This window comes from Arachis ipaensis, chromosome B8, assembly GCF_059453495.1.
Source record: "Arachis ipaensis isolate K30076 ecotype BB chromosome B8, ASM5945349v1, whole genome shotgun sequence".
Taxonomy (NCBI): domain Eukaryota; kingdom Viridiplantae; phylum Streptophyta; class Magnoliopsida; order Fabales; family Fabaceae; genus Arachis; species Arachis ipaensis.
This window is the reverse complement of record NC_142443.1, coordinates 86,535,594-86,553,732: the sequence shown is the minus strand read 5'-3', so window position 1 is coordinate 86,553,732 and position 18,139 is coordinate 86,535,594. Positions and strand designations below refer to the sequence as shown.

At 38.1% G+C, this 18,139-nt stretch overlaps 1 non-coding gene across 1 annotated transcript; it reads left to right on the top strand.

The window, feature by feature from the left end:
- The first annotated feature begins 16,838 nt into the window (after nucleotides 1–16,838).
- LOC148548705 (small nucleolar RNA R71) lies at nucleotides 16,839–16,947 on the top strand. The gene has a single exon (XR_015898091.1). It is a non-coding gene; the product is annotated as a small nucleolar RNA R71 (small nucleolar RNA).
- Nucleotides 16,948–18,139: the final 1,192 nt, after the last annotated feature.

Below are 18,139 nucleotides of genomic sequence, written 5' to 3'. Positions count from 1 at the left end.
CTTGCAAATTACAAGCACTAAAGTATTACTAAAAAGCATTAATTATAATGTTATTAATCAGAATTTGGTACATATTAGGTCATGTGTTTGTTTCAGATCCTGATCTGGAATCCAGAAATTAATGACTAGTAATGAGCTAAAATGCACACCAGAAATTATGCATAGCAAATACAAGAACTCCATTGGTGCAGTGTAGCAAACATCCACATGATTAAATCGTTCCAAAGAAGAAAAAAGTTAACTATATGATGAAAATTTATCCAAGCAAGGAACACAAGCAGGGATTTATGGGTTTTAATAATTTTTTTTTAAATTACAAGCTCTATTCAAATCAAACACATAGTAGTGCAAATGAAATAGTCCACTTTCCCCAAAAATGCCTAAGAATTAGCAAAGTTTAAGTATAGATAAACAAAAGTGTCTACCTGAAAATGCATAATTGTGGATTTTACAAGTCTTGTGTTGAACTGGAAGTTATAGAAGGCCTTCCCCTTCTGCACTTCCAAACACTCTTGCCAAATAAATAAATAAACAGAGAGTTTATAAATAAATTAGAATTGGTATTTATAATCTCATTTGAATTAGAAGTGAAAGCGTGAAGCAGCTGAGGTGTTCACCTTGTCGTGATCCTCTCGAGAAGGGGAGTGGTTCTTGTACTGCTTCAATCAATTCTCGCGGTACTTCTGTAACTGTAGTTAAGCATCTCCCATAGAATCCCTTGTATAGCTTTCCCATGGACCTTTAGTACAACCACACATAGGAGGAGACAGAGAACAGCGATGCAGTAGGAGAAATAGAGCGTTAGGGGTTTCAGCCAGGGAGGAAGGAGCGACGTTTAAGGGCTTACGAGAGTGTGAGCACGATGGAGGCTTTGAGACAGAGGGAGCGCCGACGGAGGGAGCGCCAAAGCAGGGGTTGGAAGCGTGATGAAGTTCTGGGGTTAGGGTTGTAGGCGCGACGAAGCTCTAGGGTTAAGGTTGGAGGCGCGACCAAGCTGCTCTGGGGTTAGGGTTACGATGGAGTTCTGATGAAGAAGCAGGTTTAGGGTTGGAGGAGTGTTATGATGAAAAAGCTGTGGGACGTTGAAGAATGATGAAAAATATTTATGTGTAGGTGTTAACAGTGAAGTGTTTTTGCTCAGTATATTAAACATACCCTATTGGCACGCTTTACAATTGTCACTGTATGCCTACTTTATTAGCACGCTTTATAAGCGTTCCTGTTGCTTTCTATGGCCAAGCTTTTAAAGCGTGGCACAAAAAACGTGGTCAAATTTTTAATCAATTGCCACCCTCAGAAAAGAGTGGACATTAACCCTTTTGGCCGCGCTTTTGAAGTGTGGCAAAAAAAAAGTGGCCAAAACTCTAATCAATTGACACACTCATAAAAGCGTCCCTATTGGCCCCTTTCGCCACGCTTTTGAAGCATAGCAAGAAAAATGTGGCCAAATCTCTAATCAATCGTCACCCTCATAAAAGCGTGGCCATTGACCCCTTTTGGCCACGCTATTAAAGCATAGCCAGAAAAAAGCATGGCCACAGGCCTTTTTTCTTGTATTGCTACATCCATGCACCACCGTGCTGGAGCTCTAAAGCACAAGGCTAGGTCTCTCTCACTAGGGCACATCAAATCTGCACGGCGTTGCTACTGCTTCATCTTCTGTGGTGGGTTTTGCCGCTGATTCTACCTCTTAAGGAACTCCGATTCTGATCTCTAGAGAATGTTCTACTTCGATTCCACTTTCTTTCTTCAATCTCCTCAAGCAAAATGGTGATCTTCATCTTCCTCTTCGATCCATTTCTTCACACTAATGCTTTTAAATCTAGAATCAACACGCGCTTCCATTTTGATTTCCTTATCCCCACTATGTCTCTCTAATTTTATGATTTTAAATCATTTCTGTTATCTATCGATGATGTATATGTAAACATGAGAAATGTGATGCTCTTGGTTTTGCTTTGTTTTTTCACTGTTAGTTCCTACGGTTTTAGCTTTGAATTGGATTTAATATTGAATTGTCAATTGATTTATTTTATTCGTTTGTTTGTTGTTTTGCTTGCATTTGTATCCTTTTATACTCGAAATCAAGGTACGGTTTATTCTTTTGCATTTTGCATTATGAAGTTTGTTTATGTTTGATTATTTGGGAAGTTTTCTAGTTTTGCAATGTGGTAAGATTTTTAGTGAAAGAAAGGGGAAAAAGGTTGCATTATGATCGATCCAACTTATATGAAGCATGGTAAGTTGAGGGTGATGGTGTGGTTTTGTTGTTGTTGTTATTGTTGTTGTTGTTGTTGTTGTCGTTGTTGTTGTTGTTGATGACATGTCATCATGTCATGTTTTTCTATGCTTTTTCATACAAGAAATTGATAATTAGTGCTTAAATATTGCATTCTTTTGTGCTTAAATGGTATATTTCTTTGATCTTTTGATTTGATAAACTTTGTAGGAAATAAGAAGAAAAAGAAGCAAAAAAGCACAAAATAAGCTAAAAAGGAGAAAAAAAGAGTTTTGGAGCACACTTTGATGCCTTAGGCCACGCTTTTAAAAGCGTGCCCCATGACCATGAATGAAGGAAACAAAGGCTAGCGCTCAATTACATGGAGCGCTACGTTAAAATTGTTAACTTTTTCGGGTTTTTTTTAGCCTTGTGACAGCATGACCATCCCTCCTTCAAAGGGCCATAACTTGAGCTACAAATGTCCAATTGATATGCTTTCAGTTGCGTTGGAAAGCTGACATTCAGAGCTTTCCAATGATATATAGCAATTTACATTTGGCATGAAATTGAAGCACAAGTGAAAGGAATCTTCAAAGCCCCAAAAACCAACCAAGCAAGTGCTCACACCAAGGCTCAAAGAGGGAACCAGGGTAGCGCTCATTTACAAGGCACCAGCACCCAATTTGGAAGTAGCGCTATGTTAACTCTCTTACCTTTTTGGTAGCCCATGAAGAGAAAAGCAAAGCTTGCACAAGGAAAAGCAAGGGCGCTACATTCAATTCACTCACTGAGCGCTACTTTCGCATGAGGAATTGCTCCAAAATGTAGCCACCAAGGTTTGAAATAGGGGACACATGCATAGAGAGGGCACTGCGTTGCTTCTTCTCACTGAGCGCCATTACTTTATGAAGAAATTGGCCAAAATGATGGAACCAAGGCTCGAAGAGGGAGCCTCTCTTCAAAGCATGAAGTGCTACGTTGAAACAAGTAACTGAGCGCTAAACAAGGCTTGGTTCGAAGCCTGGGACAAGACCATTGAGCGCTATGTTATTTGAGTTAACTGAGCGCTTCCCTGGGAGGTAGCCTTGGTTGAATTCTCAATTAAAAAAACCAATGTGGATCCAATTCTTCACAAAAATGAAAAACCCACTCCAAAGTCTGAAAATTAAAATTAAAAAGTGTATAAATAGGACTTAGTTTGATTTGTAGAGGACCTTCCTTCATTTTTAGTTTTTACCTTTTAGCTCAATTTTAGTTTTTACTTTAGCTTTCATTTTTTAATTTGGGAATTGGGATTGAGATCTGAGTTCTCTTTCTCTTTGTTTTTACTTCTGCAATTCTTACTTTCTGTTTCTAAATTTTGGATTGAGATTGAAGGAATTCTGTTTTAATTCTTGATCTGAAATCCCTCTTTGTTCTTCTTCTGCATAATTTAGTGAATTGAGAATTGGATCTGAAGTTCATTTATTGTTTTCATCTTCCTTTCTTCTGCAAATTGTTTTCTGTTTGACCAAGGAAGGAATTGAGATCTAGATCTACTTTCTAGTCTCATTGATCCCCTGAGATCTTCAATTTCTCTTTTAGAGTTCACAATTGAGCCAAGTTTACTTTCTGTTTTGCTTTTCAAGCAAATTTTACCTTTCGGTTTAGATTCTCTGCAACTTATTTCATCTTCTACTTCTCTAGTTAATTTTTTCTTTACATTCTCTTATTGAATTCTGAATCCCAGCTTCCACATCCCTTTACTATTCAAGCAATTTACATTTCTTGCACTCTAAGCTTCAGCTATTTACATTTCTTGCAATCTAAGCTTCAATCATTTACATTACTTGCACTTTAAGATTCAGCTCTTTTACTTTCTTTCACTTTAAGTTTCATGCAATTTATTCTTCTGCACTTTACTTTTCTGTCAATTTCCCCTCTCCTTTTTATTTTCATGCAATTTAGCTTCTGTTGATCACAATTCACTCAAATCATCAATTGTTTGCTTAACTAAATTCATCACCTAACTAAAATTGCTCAATCCATCAATCCATGTGGGATCGACCTCACTCATGTGAGTAATTACTATTTAATGCGACCCGGTACACTTGCCGGTGAGTTTAGGTGTGGAATTCTAATTTCCACCCATCAAGTTTTTGGCACCGTTGCTGGAGATTGATTTAGATCAACAATGATTAAGTGGGTGAGAAGTCTAGATCAAGCATTTTTTTTATTTTTGTTCTCTGTTTTAAATTGAAACCAAGGTGTTTGTGTTTTTGCCTCACTAAGAAAATTCTCATCTCTGATATGAGTAATTTCAATTTTCATTGGTGTTGTGTTTTACAAAATTCAAATGGAGTTCAACTCATCTTATGATCAAACAAATCTTATGGGATATTACCCACCAACACCAATTGATTATTCTAATGGTGGCTGGGAATATCACCAAGAAAATGCAAATTCTGAGCACTCCACTCAATGGAGATATGCTTCAAAACCACAAGATGAGCAAGAGAATCATATGGGATACCTCCCACCACCACAAAATAATTCGAGTCATTATTTTAATGGTGGCTGGAAATATCACTAAGAAATGATAGATGATGAAGCAATTCACACGAGATATGATCCAGAACCACCGAATGATTCATGTCATTTTTCTCATGGTGTCTGTGCATATCAACAAGAGTGTGAACAATCAAGTGAATGGAATTTCCTCCCAGAGCCACAAAGTAAATCATACTGTTATAATGCTAACACTAACTATGGCTGGGAAGGGAATTCTGGTGCTCCACACGACACTCAGCAAGAGACATCATCTCTTGATTATGCCTCAACACACAGTTTCTTCCAAGATCAATACAACTCATCTCACCAACCACAAGATTCATTCCACAACTCACAAAATTCACTCTATAACCCTCAAAATAACTTCAATACAATACGTTCATGTCCGCAAAATTACTCTCAACTTTCAGAGGATCTCCTTCAAAAGTCCAGAGAATTTTTTGAAAGACAAGAACAATCCTAGAAAAGGCAAGAAACCCTCTACAATAAGATGAATGGATATTTGGAGCAAGCAAGAAGAATCAGAGATTGCTAAGCAAGGAAGGTGAAGATCAATTGGGGGATAAAAAGGAAGAAGTGGAGAAGGAAGATGAAGAGGCCCCTGTGTCAAGCAAAATTTTAATGAAGAATGAGTTGAAGGAGGCATTTGGACCTGAAATTGCATATCCACAGAAGCCACTTGAGATGACAAAGGAACATGAAAACTCACAAACCTCACAAACTTCCCTGAGCCAAAAATTCTTAGCGCTTGAACCTGTGATTAAAATATATGAAGAGGAGATGAAGAAATCTTGGGAAGAACAACAGACCTCCTCCATGAAAGTGCTATTAACTCAAATATTGAGTGCAAAAGAGGAAGTGGAAGAACAAGAAAGTGAGGAAGTCAGTAAAGAAAATTCACACTCAAGTAAGGCAGAGAAGTACATGAATGAAGAGCTCATTGAGCCACCAAATTCAAATGGCTCTGGATGAAGATAAAATTCCAATAAGCACACAACAACAAAGTGTTGAATCCAAAGAAGTGAAGGCAACTAACAAGAGCACCAATCCTGTCTCTGATCCAGCAAGCAAGCTCAATCAAGCCATTTACACAAGGAAGCTTGCTGAGAGGAGACCAAAAAAGGGGACATTAGCTGGTTCATCTCTCCCCTTGAGGTCATTCCTCTTAACAAACTGGAAGAAGAGGAAGAAAGTGAAGAACAACATGTCAATTTAATGACACTAAAAGAGCGCTTGTTGGGTGGTAACCCAACCTTGGGTAACATTTCATTTCTCTGCTCTGTTTATTTTCTTTCCTTGTCTTGTTTAAGTTTCAATAAATTGGCATATGATTATATTCTAAGTTTGGTGTTGCCCTGCAACAATCTGTTCTCAATCCTTATGGATGATTGCATCAATTCTAAATTGAAAGTGCCACACTAAGCTTCTAAGTTTGGTGTGCCACTTAATTCTCTAAGCAAGAAATCCAGCAACACCACTTGTCTGCATAATCATAATGCCTTTACAGTATTATCTCTCTTTTGGTTTGATTTTCATTTTAGTCATTTCTTTGTTTTTAAAGTCTTCATTTATTTTTCTCCTTAACTTTTCTTGTTAATACCTCACCAAGAAATCCTTATTCATGACAGATTCTTCGCTTGGTGAGTGTATTTAACATATAATAGTTTCATTTAGTCTTAGTTCAAATAAAATGGACATGTGATTGCATTCTAAGTTTGGTGTTGCTATGCAACAAAATTTGCTTCCAATCTTTACAGGATACTTGCATCAATTTCAAGTGTAAGTGTCACACTAAGTTTGGTGTGCCACTTACTTTCTTTATGCAATGTATCATGCACATTCTCTATGTTTGCAATCACAATGTCTCTGGTTCCTGTGCCTTGATTGTTATCTTTAATTCTGCTTGCTTAAAACACATGTGTTACTAACATTTCATTGTGTAAGACATTCATGATCTATGTTAACCCCATAGCCATTGTTCTAATTATTGCTTGAGGATGAGCAAGCAATCTGAGTTTGGCAAGGGAAGGGAAGAATAGAAGGAAAAGGATAACAGTAGAGAAGATGAATTACAAGGTTGTAAAGTTCCTTTTCTGCTCATTTGATTCCAACACTTAAATTGCATCATTGTCTTTATCTTCTCTGTATTCATGTGTGGTATGAATAAACATAGCCTGAATTTTGATTTGCAACATGTTGCTGTGACATTATGACTACCAACTTGAGTTTTGTGAATTCAAAAGCAATAAAGCATCATGATCATAAACAAACAAGGAATTAAATAAGAACTTAGCATGTGCATACAAGTATTGGAAGGCTAGTATGGTTAATTATTGCTCAATTGCATTGGATTTTATTTAATTGAAGTTTGCATCTAGAACATTTTGTGAAATATTTGGAAATCATGAAAACCTTGAAGAAGCAATTGCAAGTTAAGGCAAGAAAGAAAAAGGGAAAGAATGAGAAAGCTGAAGGCTCTGAGCACCAATGACAATTAAGTTGTTAAGTACTTGTGGTGTTTATCTATCAAGCAAAAAGCTTGAAAACAAAACACTTAGAAGTTAAGGTTAGGCTCAAAGTGCAAAAAGCACTCCCTCAAAGCTCAAGGCTCTAAGCATCAATGATTAGAGAGTCAAGAAAAGAAACAAATGAGCTTAATGAAGTCCTATAATTAAATGCTTGTGGTACTTATGTATCAAGTGTTAATACTTGAAAACAAAGCATTTAAAGTCGTAGCTTTGTTATCAACTCATGGGGCAAAACACCCAAAAGGAGAAGCTAATAAGAAAATCAAAAGCTTGTTTCAAGGAAGAAATATAAGAAAAAGATTTCATAAATTGAGCTAGATAGAAGCATCAACCATTTACATTTCTTTTGTGATTGTAGCATACATAGAAAACTAGCTAACCATGAACATTGAGTTGCTATTCTTCATACCTTGGATTGTCAATCTTTATTGCATGATTCTTTTCTTGCTTGGGGACAAGCAAGGTTTAAGTTTGGTGTTGTGATGACATGTCATCATGTCATGTTTTTCTATGCTTTTTCATACAAAAAATTGATAATTAGTGCTCAAATATTGCATTCTTTTGTGCTTAAATGGTATATTTCTTTGATCTTTTGATTTGATAAACTTTGTAGGAAATAAGAAGAAAAAGAAGCAAAAAAGCACAAAATAAGCTAAAAAGGAGAAAAAAAAGAGTTTTGGAGCACACTTTGAAGTTGGAGCACACTTTGATGCCTTAGGCCACGCTTTTAAAAGCGTTGCCCATGACCATGATGAAGGAAACAAAGGCTATCGCTCAATTACATGGAGCGCTACGTTAAAATTGTTAACTTTTTCGGGTTTTTTTAGCCTTGTGACAGCATAACCATGCCTCCTTCAAAGGGCCATAACTTGAGCTACAGATGTCCAATTGATGTGCTTCTAGTTGTGTTGGAAAGCTGACATTCAGAGCCTTCCAACGATATATAGCAATCCATATTTGTCATGAAATCAAAGCACAGGTGAAAGGCATCATTAAAGCCCAAAAACTAACCAAGCAAGTGCTCACACCAAGGCTCGGAGAGGGAACCAGGGTAGCGCTCAACTACAAGGCACCAGCACCCAATTTGGATGTAGCATTATGTTAACTCTCTTACCTTTTTGGTGGCCCATGAAGAGAAAAGCAAAGCTTGCACAAGGAAAAGCAAGGGCGCTACGTTCAATTCACTCAATGAGCGTTACTTTGGCATGAGGAATTGCTCCAAAATGTAGCCACCAAGGTTCGAAATAGGGGACACACGCATAGAGAGGGTGCTGCGTTGCTTCTTCTTACTGAGCGCCATTACTTCATGAAGAAATTGGCCAAAATGATGGAATCAAGGCTCGAAGAGGGAGCCTCTCTTCAAAGCATGAAGCGCTACGTTGAAACAAGTAACTAAACGCTATACAAGGCTTGGTTCGAGGCCTGGGACAAGACCATTGAGCGCTACGTTATTTGAGTTAACTGAGCGCTTCCCTGGGAGTTAGCCTTGGTTGAATTTTCAATTAAAAAAACCAATGTGGATCCAATTCTTCACAAAAATAAAAAAAGCCCACTCCAAAGTCTGAAAATTAAAATTAGAAAGTGTATAAATAGGACTTAGTTTGATTTGTAGAGGACCTTCCTTCATTTTTAGGTTTTACCTTTTAGCTCAATTTTAGTTTTTACATTAGCTTTCATTTTTGAATTTGGGAATTGGAATTAAGATCTGAGTTCTCTTTCTCTTTGTTTTTACTTCTGCAATTCTTACTTTCTGTTTCTAAATTTTGGATTGAGATTGAAGGAATTCTGTTTCAATTCTTAATCTGAAATCCCTCTTTGTTCTTCTTCTGCATAATTCAGTGAATTGAGAATTGGATCTGAAGTTCATTTATTGTTTTCATCTTCCTTTCTTCTACAAATTGTTTTCTGTTTGATCAAGGAAGGAATTGAGATCTAGATCTACTTTCTAGTCTCATTGATCCCATGAGATCTTTAATTTCTCTTTTGGAGTTCACAATTGAGCTAAGTTTACTTTCTGTTTTACTTTTCAAGCAAATTTTTCCTTTCGTTTTAGATTCTCTGCAACTTATTTCATCTTCTACTTCTCTGGTTAATTTCTCTTTACATTCTCTTGTTGAATTCTGAATCCCAGCTCCCACATCCCTTTACTATTCAAGCATTTTACATTTCTTGCACTCTAAGCTTCAGCTATTTACATTTCTTGCAATATAAGCTTCAGTCATTTACATTACTTGCACTTTAAGATTCAGCTCTTTTACTTTCTTGCACTTTAAGTTCCATGCAATTTACTCTTCTACACTTTACATTTTTGTCAATTTCCCCTCTCCCTTTTATTTTCATGCAATTTAACTTCTGTTGATCACAATTCACTCAAATCATCAATTGTTTGCTTAACTAAATTCATCATCTAACTAAAATTGCTCAATCCATCAATCCTATGGGATCGACCTCACCTATGTGAGTAATTACTACTTGATGCGACCCGGTACACTTGCCGGTGAGTTTAGGTGTGGAATTCTAATTTCCACCCATCAGTACCATGCAAGAGGCTAGAATGCTATGACAGTAAAGTGTGGTCACTGCAGCAACGTCTTATCTCTGAGCACCAGGATCCCTCCACCTCTAACCCCTTTCTCTGACACCTATCAAACCACCACCATTGATCAAGCCCTCACTCTTCAGGAACACAAAATATTATTGAGCTTTGGCATGGAGTTGTCCTACGATATTGCATCTTTGTTGATGTAGCTAGTTTTTAAATTAATTATGTTCTATATATTGTTGATTTTATTTGTTTAGGTTGATATTTGTGATGTTTTTTGTAAGAACCGAAAATCATTGTTAGTTAATTAGAATAAAATAACAATTGAAGTGTCCAGAATAGGTTGAAAAATTTAGTGATATTAATTAGCAAATTTAAAGGTGAGATCTGGATTCAACGGATTTTTTCGAGTGGAAAAATGTAATTTTCTGCAGCAAAATGTGTAAAAACGCATACTGGTAATTTAGCCGGTAGTACCACCATAAGTCTATCCGATACTGCTTGTGAGAAAATAAAAATTGCAGAAATTCTTAGGAAAATATTTAGAATTATAACCTGGTTACTTATTCTAACGGTTTTGGCCCAAAGTTAGGCTAAACAAACAAAAGGCATAAACCGGTTGGACCAGGCCCAAGTTGGCCCCAAGCCCAACACTTATAAGCCACCTAAGGCTTAGAGTTCATCATCTACCTGGTGCACGAAATTGTGATCATCAATGGCACCAACAACTTGGTATGCACAATTGTAATCTCAACTGTTTTTCACAATTCCGCACAACTAACCAGCAAGTGCACTGGGTCGTCCAAGTAATAAACCTTATGTGAGTAAAGGTCGATCCCACGGAGATTGTCGGCTTGAAGCAAGCTATGGTCATCATGTAAATCTCAGTCAGGCGGATTCAAATGGTTATAGAGAATTGATAATTAAAAGATGAATAAAATATATAATAGGATAGAGATACTTCTGTAATTCATTGGTCAGAATTTCAGACAAGCGTATGAAGATGCTTTGTTCCTTCTGAACCTCTGCTTTCCTATTGCCTTCATCCAATCATTCATACTCCTTTCCATGGCAAGCTATATGTTGGGTTTCACCGTTGTCAATGGCTACCCCTCGTCCTCTCAGTGAAAATGGTCCAAATGCGCTGTCATCGCACGACTAATCATCTGTCGGTTCTCGATCATGTTGGAATAGGATCCATTGATCCTTTTGCGTCTGTCACTATGCCCAACACTCGCGAGTTTGAAGCTCGTCACAGTCATCCCTTCCCAGATCCTACTCAGAATACCACAGACAAGGTTTAGACTTTTCGGATCTCAGGAATGGCCGCCAATAATTCTAGTCTATACCACGAATGTTCTAATCTTAGATTAGAAACCCAAGAGATACACATTCAAGCTTGTTTGCATGTAGAACGGAAGTGGTTGTCATGCACGCGTTCATAGGTGAGAATGGTGATGAGTGTCACATAATCATCACATTCATCATGTTCTTGTGTGCGAATGAATATCTTGGAGAAGAAATAGGCTTGAATTGAATAGAAAAACAATAGTACTTTGCATTAATTCATGAGGAACAGCAGAGCTCCACACCTTAATCTATGGGGTGTAGAAACTCCACCGTTGAAAATACATAAGAACAAAAGGTCTAGGCATGGCCGTGAGGCCAGCCTCCCAAAAGCGTCTAAGATAGCATAAGGCTAATCAAAGATGAAAATACAATAGCAAAAGGTCCTATTTATAGAGAACTAGTAGCCTAGGGTTTACAGAAATAGGTAATTAATGCAGAGATCCATTTCCGGGCCCACTTGGTGTGTGCTTGGGTTGAGCATTGAAGCCTTCACAAGTAGAGACTTTTCTTGGAGTTAAACGCCAGCTTTTGTGCCAGTTTGGGCGTTTAACTCCAGCTTTTATGCCAGTTTTGGCGTTTTGACGCCAGAATTTTTATGCTGACTTGGAACGCCGGTTTGGGCCATCAAAACTCGGGCAAAGTATGGACTATTATATATTGCTGCCCAGGATGTCTACATTCCAACGCAATTGAAAGCGCGCCAATTGGGCTTCTGTAGTTCCAGAAAATCCACTTCGAGTGCAGGGAGGTTAGAATCCAACAACATCTACAGTCCTTTTTCAGCCTCTGAATCAGATTTTTGCTCAGGTCCCTCAATTTCAGCCAGAAAATACCTGAAATCATAGAAAAACACACAAACTCCTAGTAAATTCCAGAAATGTGATTTTTATTTAAAAACTAATAAAATATAATAAAAAGTAACAAAAATATACTAAAAACATAACAAAAACAATGCCAAAAAGCATATAAATTATCCGCTCATCACAACACCAAACTTAAATTGTTGCTTGTCCCCAAGCAACTTAAAACAAAGTAGGATAAAAAGAAGAGAATATACAATAAATTTTGAAAACATCTGTGAAGATCAATCTTAATTAGATGAGCGGGGCTATTAGCTTTTTGCTTCTGAATAGTTTTGGCATCTCACTTTATCCTTTGAAGTTCAGAATGATTGGCATCTATAGAAACTCAGAATTCAGATAGTGTTATTGATTCTCCTAGTTCAGTATGTTGATTATTGAACACAGCTACTTTATGAGTCTTGGCCGTGACCCTAAGCATTTTGTTTTCCAGTATTACCACCAAATACATAAATGCCACAGACACAAAACTGGGTGAACCTTTTCAGATTGTGACTCAGCTTTGCTAGAGTCCCCAATTAGAGATGTTCAGAGCTCTTAAGCACACTCTTTTTGCTTTGGACCATGACTTTAACCGCTCAGTCTCAAGCCTTTCACTTGACACCTTCACGCCACAAGCACATGGTTAGGGACAGCTTGGTTTAGCCGCTTAGGCCAGGATTTTATTGCCTTTTGGTTTAAAGGGCTATTGGCTTTTTCTGCTTGCTTTTTCTTTTTCTTTCTTTTTCTTTTCTTCTTTTTTTCGCCATTTTTTCGCAAGCTTTTCACTGTTTTTTCTTGTTTCAAGAATCAATTTTATGATTTTTCAGATTATCAAATAACATTTCTCCTTTTTCATCATTCTTTCAAGAGCCAACAATTTTAACATTCATGAACAACAAATTCAAAAATATGCACTGTTCAAGCATTCATTCAGAAAATAAAAAGTATTGCCACCACATCAAAATAATTAAACTATTTTGAAATTCAAAATTTATGTACTTCTTTTTCTTTTTCAGAGAACATTTTTTATTTAAGAAAGGTGATGGATTCATAGGACATTCATAACTTTAAGGCATAGACACTAAGACACTAATGATCATGTAGTAAAGACACAAACATAGATAGAACATAAAGCATAGGAAACGAAAAACAGAAAAATAAAGAACAAGGAAATTAAAGAACGGATCCACCTTAGTGATGGCGACTTGTTCATCCTCTTGAAGATATTATGGAGAGTTTGAGCTCCTCAATGTCTCTTCCTTGCCTTTATTGCTCCTCCCTCGTGACTCTTTGGTCTTCTCTAATTTCATGGAGGAGGATGGAATGCTCTTGGTGCTCCACCCTTAGTTGTCCCATGTTGGAACTTAATTCTCCTAGGGAGGTGTTGATCTGCTCCCAATAGTTTTGTGGAGGAAAATGCATCCCTTTAGGCATCTCAAGAATCTCATGATGAGGAACTTCCTCATGCTCTTGGTGAGGTTCATGAGTGGGCTCTCTTGTTTGCTCCATCCTTTTCTTAGTGATGGGCTTGTCTTCATCAATGAAGATATCTTCCTCTATGTCAATTCCAGCTCAATTGCAGAGGTGACAAATGAGATGAAGGAAGGCTAACCTTGCCAAAGTAGAGGACTTGCCCGCCACCTTGTAGAGTTCTAGGGATATAACCTCATGAACTTCTACTTCCTCTCCAATCATGATGCTATGGATCATGATAACCCGGTCTATAGTAACTTCAGACCGGTTGCTAGTGGGAATGATTGAGCATTGGATGAACTCCAACCATCCCCTAGCCACGGGCTTGAGGTCATGCCTTCTTAGTTGAACCGGCTTCCCTCTTGAATCTCTCTTCCATTGAGCGCCCTCTTCACAAATGTCTATGAGGACTTGGTCCAACCTTTGATTAAAGTTGACCCTTCTAGTGTAGGGGCATGCATCTCCTTGCATCATGGGGCAAGTTGAATGCCAACCATACATTTTTCGGACTGAAATCTAAGCATTTCCCCCGGACCATTGTAAGCCAATTCTTTGGGTCCAGGTTTACACTTTGATCATGGTTTTTGGTGATCCATGCATTGGCAAAGAACTCTTGAATCATTAAAATCCCGACTTGTTGAATGGGGTTAGTGAGAATTTCCCATCCTCTTCTTCGAATCTCATGTCGGATCTCCGGATATTCACCCTTTTTGAGCTTGAAAAGGACCTCGGGGATCACCTTCTTCTTGGCCACAACTTCATAGAAGTGGTCTTGATGCACCCTTGAGATAAATCTCTCTATCTCCCATGACTCGGTGGTGGAAGCTTTTGTCTTCCCTTTCCTCTTTCCAAAGGTTTCTCCGGCCTTTGGTGCCATAAATGGTTATGGAAAAACAAAAAGCAACAGTTTTACCATACCAAAATTAGAAGGTTTGCTCGTCCTCGAGCAAAAGAAGAAAGAAAAGAGTAGAAGAGGAAGAAATAGAGGAGATGGAGAGAGTTTAGTGGTTCGGCCAAGTGGGGTAAGTAGTGTGTATGGTGTGTGAAAATGAAGGACTGAAGATGGATTTATATAGGAGTGGAGAGAGGGGTAGGGTTCGGCCATGTATGGGTGGGTTTGGGAGGGAAAGTGATTTGAATTTGAATGGTGAGGTAAGTGGGGTTTTATGATGGATGGATGTGGATTGGTGAAGAGATTATGGAGAAGAGGGTAGGAGTTGATAGGTGAGGGGTTTTTAGGGGAGAGGTATTGAGGTGATTGGTGAAGAGTATTTAGGGAAGGGTGTTATGGGAAGGTGTGAAGAAGAGAGAGAGAGATGAGGTAGGTGGGGATCTTGTGGGGTTCACAGATCCTGAGGTGTCAAAGATTTCTCATCCCTGCACCATGTGGTGTGTAAATACCCCCTTGATTGCCAATCCTGGCGTTAAACGCCAGTCTGGTGCCCATTTCTAGCGTTAAACACCCAGAATGGTGCCAGACTGGTCGTTTAACGCCCATTCTGCTACACTTACTGGCGTTTAAACGCCAGTAAGCTTCTCCTCCAGGTTGTGCTATTTTTAATACTATTTTTCATTCTGTTTTTACTTTTTCAATTATTTTTGTGACTTCACATGATCATCAACCTACAGAAAACATAAAATAACAATAGAAAATAAATAGATATAATAAAATAAAATTGGGTTGCCTCCCAACAAGCGCTTCTTTAATGTTAATAGCTTGACAATGGGCTCTCATGGAGCCTCACAAATACTCAGAGCATGATGATGGCCTCCGATAGTTACAGAGGGAAGCTTTTCATGCTTCCTCTCCATAGTTACAGAGGGAGATCCTTGAGCTTTAAACACAAGGGAGTCCTCATTCACTTGAAGGACCAATTCTCCTCTGTCAACATCAATCACAGCTTTTGTTGTGGCTAGGAAGGGTCTGCCAAGGATGATGGATTCATCCATACACTTCCCAGTGTCTAGGATTATGAAATCAGCAGGGATGTAGTGGCCTTCAACCTTTACCAAGACATCCTCTACAAGTCTATAAGCCTGTTTCCTTGAATTGTCTGCCATCTCTAGTGAGATTCTTGCAGCTTGTACCTCAAGGATCCCTAGCTTCTCCATCACAGAGAGTGGCATGAGGTTTATACTTGACCCCAGGTCACACACAGCCTTATTAAAGGACATGGTGCCTATGGTATAAGGTATTGAGAACTTTTCAGGATCCTGTCTCTTTTGAGGTAATCTCTGCCTAGTCAAGTCATCCAGTTCGTTGGTGAGCAAAGGGAGTTCATCCTCCCAAGTCTCATTACCAAATAACTTGGCATTTAGCTTCATGATTGCTCCAAGGTACTTAGCAACTTGCTCTTCAGAAACATCTTCATCCTCTTCAAAGGAAGAATACTCATCAGAGCTCATGAATGGCAGAAGTAGGTTCAGTGGAATCTCTATGGTCTCTGTGTGAGCCTCAGATTTCCATGGTTCCTCATTAAGGAACTCCTTGGAGGCCAGTGAACGTCCATTGAGGTCTTCCTCAGTGGAAAGCACTGCCTTTCCCTCCTCTATGCATTTGACCATGGGGGACGTGTTTATGGCCTTGCATTCTCTCTTTGGATTCTCTTTTGTATTGCTTGGGAGAGTACTAGGAGGGAGTTCAGTAACTTTCTTACTCAGCTGACCCACTTGTGCCTCCAAATTTCTAATGGAGGACCTTGTTTCAGTCATGAAACTCAGTGTGGTCTTAGTTAGATCAGAGATTATGATTGCTAAGTCAGATTGGCTCTGTTTAGAATTCTCTGTCTGTTGCTGAGAAGATGATGGAAAAGGCTTGCTATTGCTAAACCTATTTCTTCCACCATTACTGTTGTTGAAGCCTTGTTGAGGCCTCTGTTGGTCCTTCCATGAGAGATTTGGATGATTTCTCTATGAAGGATTATAGGTGTTTCCATAAGGTTCTCCCATGTAATTCACCTCTTCCATTGCTGGGTTTTCAGGATCATAAGCTTCTTCTTCAGATGAAGCTTCTTTGGTACTGCCTGTTGCTGCTTTCATGCCAGACAGACTCTGAGAAATCATATTGACTTGCTGAGTCAATATTTTGTTATGAGCCAATATGGCATTCAGAGTATCAATCTCAAGAACTCCTTTCTTCTGATTTGTTCCATTATTCACAGGATTCCTTTCAGAAGTGTACATGAATTGGTTATTTGCAACCATTTCAATGAGTTTCTGAGCTTCTGCAGGCGTCTTCTTCAGATGAAAAGATCCTCCAGTAGAGCTGTCCAATGACATCTTGGACAGTTCAGACAGACCATCATAGAAGATACATATGATGCTCCATTCTGAAAGCATGTCAAAAGGACACCTTCTGATCAATTGTTTGTATCTTTCCCAAGCTTCATAGAGGGATTCACCTTCTTTCTATCTGAAGGTCTAGACTTCCACTCTAATTTTACTCAATTTTTGAGGTGGAAAGAATTTGGCCGGAAAACCATTGACCAGCTTTTCCCAAGAGTTCAGGCTTTCCTTAGGTTGTGAATCCAACCATGTTCTAGCTCTTTCTCTTACATCAAAGGGAAACAGCATAAGCCTGTAGACCTCAGGATCAGCCCCATTGGTCTTGACAGTGTCACAGATTTGCAAGAATTTAGCTAAAAACTGATGAGGATCTTCCAATGGAAGTCCATTAAACTTGCAATTCTATTGCATCAGAGAAACTAATTGAGGCTTAAGCTCAAATTTGTTTGCTCCAATGGCAGGGATAGAGATGCTTCTCCCATAGAAGTTGGGAGTAGGTGCAGTAAAGTCACCAAGCACCTTCCTTGCATTGTTGGCATTGTTGTTGTTTTTGACTGCCATGGCTTCTTCTTGTTTGAAAATTTCTATTAGGTCCTCTCCAGAGAGTTGTGCTTTAGCTTCTCTTATCTTTCTCTTCAAGGTCCTTTTAGGTTCAGGATCAGCTTCAACAAGAATGCCTTTGTCTTTGCTCCTGCTCATATGAAAGAGAGGAGAAGAAAGTATGGAATCCTCTATGTCACAGTATAGAGATTCTTTGAGGTGTCAGAGGAAAAAAAGAATAGAAGGAGAAGGTAGAGATGAGAATTCGAACTTATAGAGAGAGTCTGAATTACTGATAGTGGAGGAATGTTAGTCCTTAAATAGAAGGATGTGAGAAGGGGAGAAGAATTTTCGAAATTAAATTTAAAAAGATTTTGAAATAATTAAAAGAAATCTTGAAAAATTGGTAAATGATTTTCGAAAATTAAAATTGAGAAAGTAATTAAGTGGTTTTTTAAAAAAATTTGAAATCAGAAATCAAACAGATATGATTGAAAATCATTTTGAGAAAGATTTGGTTGAGAAGATATGATTGAGGAAATATGGTTTTAAAAAGATATGATTGACAAACAATTAAAAAGATTTGATTTTTAAAACTAATGCCTTGGCTAACAAGAAATTTAAAAGATATGATTCTAAAATTCAATTATTGAACATTTCTTAACAAGGAAGAAGTCTTTGAATCAAATCACTAATTGTTAGCAAGGATTTTCGAAAATAGTAAAAAAATGGAAAGGATTTGATTTTGAAAAGATATGATTGAAAAGATATGGTTTGAAAAAGATTTGATTTTGAAAAATCATGCAAA